The sequence below is a fragment of the Rutidosis leptorrhynchoides genome, chromosome 8 (assembly GCF_046630445.1).
Source record: "Rutidosis leptorrhynchoides isolate AG116_Rl617_1_P2 chromosome 8, CSIRO_AGI_Rlap_v1, whole genome shotgun sequence".
Classification (NCBI taxonomy): Eukaryota; Viridiplantae; Streptophyta; class Magnoliopsida; order Asterales; family Asteraceae; genus Rutidosis; species Rutidosis leptorrhynchoides.
Genome location: NC_092340.1, coordinates 114,222,001 through 114,225,118, shown reverse-complemented (window position 1 = coordinate 114,225,118; position 3,118 = coordinate 114,222,001). Strand labels below are relative to the sequence as shown.

At 36.9% G+C, this 3,118-nt stretch overlaps 1 non-coding gene across 1 annotated transcript; it reads right to left on the bottom strand.

Annotated features, from left to right (window-relative positions):
- Positions 1-357: 357 nt before the first annotated feature.
- Positions 358-464, bottom strand: LOC139865095 (small nucleolar RNA R71). Its single transcript, XR_011764622.1, has one exon. It is a non-coding gene; the product is annotated as a small nucleolar RNA R71 (small nucleolar RNA).
- Positions 465-3,118: the final 2,654 nt, after the last annotated feature.

Genomic DNA, 3,118 nt, shown 5'->3' with positions numbered 1-3,118 from the left:
GAAGATCGAATGAGAGCTACACGCACTGGCCAAGGTCATGCAATTACTCAACCATACATTAATGCGTTAGATTATGAAATCAAAGGACAAATCCTACACATGGTAACTAATCAATGCCAATTTAGTGGTAGGCCGAAGGAATATCCAAACGAACATCTTCGTACCTTTAATAGGATCTATACTCTATTCAAAATCAGAGAAGTTGAGGATGAACAGATCTATCTCATGTTATTTCCCTGGACTTTAAAGGGAGAAGCCAAAGATTGGTTAGAATCGTTACCTGAAGGGGCGATTGACACATGGGATGTTTTAGTTGAAAATTTTCTTAAAAGATTCTTTCCGGCATCTAAAGCCGTGAGACTTCAAGGAGAAATTGTTACGTTCACACAAAAGCCAAATGAAACTTTATATGAGGCATGGACAAGATTTGGAAAGTTGTTGAGAGGATGTCCTCAACACGGTTTAGACACTTATCAAATAGTACAAATATTCTACCAAGGATGCGACATTACTACACGAAAAGACATCGACATAGCAGCTGGTGGTTCCATTATGAAGAAAACCGCAACTGAAGCTTACAAAATTATTGATAACACAGCCTCCCACTCACATGAGTGGCATCAAGAAAAAGACATCGTTAGATCATCTAAAATGGCTAGAGACGATTCTAGCCATGACTTTGATTCCATTTCCGCAAAGTTAGATGCTTTCGAGAGACGAATGGAAAAGATGATTAAAGATATTTACGCAATACGAATTAGTTGTGAGCAGTGTGGAGGACCACATTTGACAAAAGATTGTCTCAGTATTGAACAAACAATGGAACAAAGAGAGAATGTTTCATACATGAACCAAAGGCCTGGAAATAATTATCAAAATAATTATCAACCGCCAAGACCAAACTACAATCAAAATCAGAATTATAACCGAAATGTTTCATACAACAACCAACAAGGTCCTAGCAATCTGCAAGTATCTAACAATACTTACAACCAGCAAAGACCTATTTTCCAAATAAACCACCACAAACCGATGATAAAAAGCCAAATTTAGAAGATATGATGTCAAAGCTAGTCGAATCTCAAACTCAATTTTTGACATCTCAGAAACAAACTAATGAACAAATTGCTCAAGCATTTAGAAATCAACAAGCTTCTATCCAAAATCTAGAACAAGAAGTGAGCAACCTAGCAAGGTTGATAGGTGAAAGAAAACCGGGGAGTCTACCTAGCGATACAAATGCTAACCCCCGAAATGAAACAACTAAAGCCATTACCACAAGAAGTGGTATTACACTTAAACAACCCGAAATACCTGTAATTTATGATGACGCTATTCCTACTACACAAGCACCACAGCCTGAGCAAGAGAAGGAAAAAGAACCGGTAGTTGAAAAGGTTAATGAAGATAACACAGTTAAGGCTAAACCTTATGTTAAACCATACCAACCACCACTTCCTTACCCGAGTAAAATGAGAAAAGAAAGACTTGAAGCCGAGCAATCCAAATTCTTGGATATGTTTAAACAAATAAATGTCAATCTTCCTTTCATTGATGTAATCTCAGGAATGCCAAGATATGCTAAATTCCTGAAAGATCTAATCACAAATAGAAAGAAAATGGAAGAACTCTCGGCTGTTACAATGAATGCTAATTATTCTGCAGTGTTGTTAAATAAACTACCAGAAAAATTATCAGATCCAGGAAGTTTCACAATTCCATGTTTTCTGGGTAGTCTTAGTTCAATAGAAGCATTGGCAGACTTAGGTGCTAGTATAAATTTAATACCGTATTCATTATATGCTAAACTAGACCTCGGAGAATTGAAACCAACAAGAATAAGTATACAACTAGCAGATCGATCGGTAAAATATCCTAGAGGGATAATGGAGAACATGCTAGTTAAAGTTAGTACTTTAGTATTCCCAGTAGATTTTGTTATTCTGGACATGGAAGAAGATTCTCGAGTTCCTCTCACATTAGGAAGACCATTCTTAAACACGGCTAAAGCAATAATAGACGTGTTTGGTAATAAACTGACCCTAAGTATAGAGGACGAGAGTGTTACCTTTTCCGTTCATAGAGCCATGCAACAACCGCAATCTACAGATGATACATGTTATTATATTCAAACTATAGATTCACATGCAGAATTGTTACAAGAATTTCCAGAATTACAAGGAATAGGAACAGGAGAATGTTCTTTAGGAGAAGGAAATGAACCAATTGACGAAGCTGAAATGTTAGCCGCACTTATGCCTAATGAATACGAACCAACAACAGAAGAACTTCAAATGCTAAAAGAGGAAGACAGATATCGATACAAATCATCGATAGAAGAACCACCGATATTAGAGTTAAAGCCACTTTCAAACCATTTGGAATACGCTTATTTACATGGTGAATCTGAATTACCTGTAATAATATCGTCTTCTCTTACAAAAAATGAAAAATCTCAACTTATTTCTGTGCTAAAAGCTCATAAACCAGCTATTGCATGGAAGATTCATGACATTAAAGGAATAAGTCCTTCGTATTGCACACATAAAATCCTTATGGAAGAAGGTCATAAAACATATGTGCAACGCCAACGAAGACTAAATCCAAATATGCAAGATGTTGTTAAGAAAGAAATTATTAAACTGCTCGATGCAGGTTTAATTTATCCAATCTCTGATAGTCCATGGGTAAGCCCATTTCAATGTGTACCTAAGAAGGGTGGCGAGACTGTCATCACAAATGAAAAAGATGAGCTTATTCTTACTAGGACTGTAACGGGATGGTGTGTTTGTATTGATTATAGAAAATTAAATGACGCCACCAGAAAAGATCACGTTCCCTTACCTTTCATTGATCAAATGTTGGAAAGATTAGCCGGAAATAGTTGCTATTGTTTTCTTGACGGTTTCTCTGGATATTTTCAAATTCCAATCGCACCCGAGGACCAAGAGAAAACCACCTTCACGTGCCCTTATGGTACTTTTGCTTACAAACGCATGCCATTTGGACTTTGCAACGCCCCTGTAACCTTTCAAAGGTGTATGATGGCGATTTTTTACGACATGATAGAAGAATGCATGCAAGTTTTCATGGACGACTTTTCTGTCTTCGGTGATAC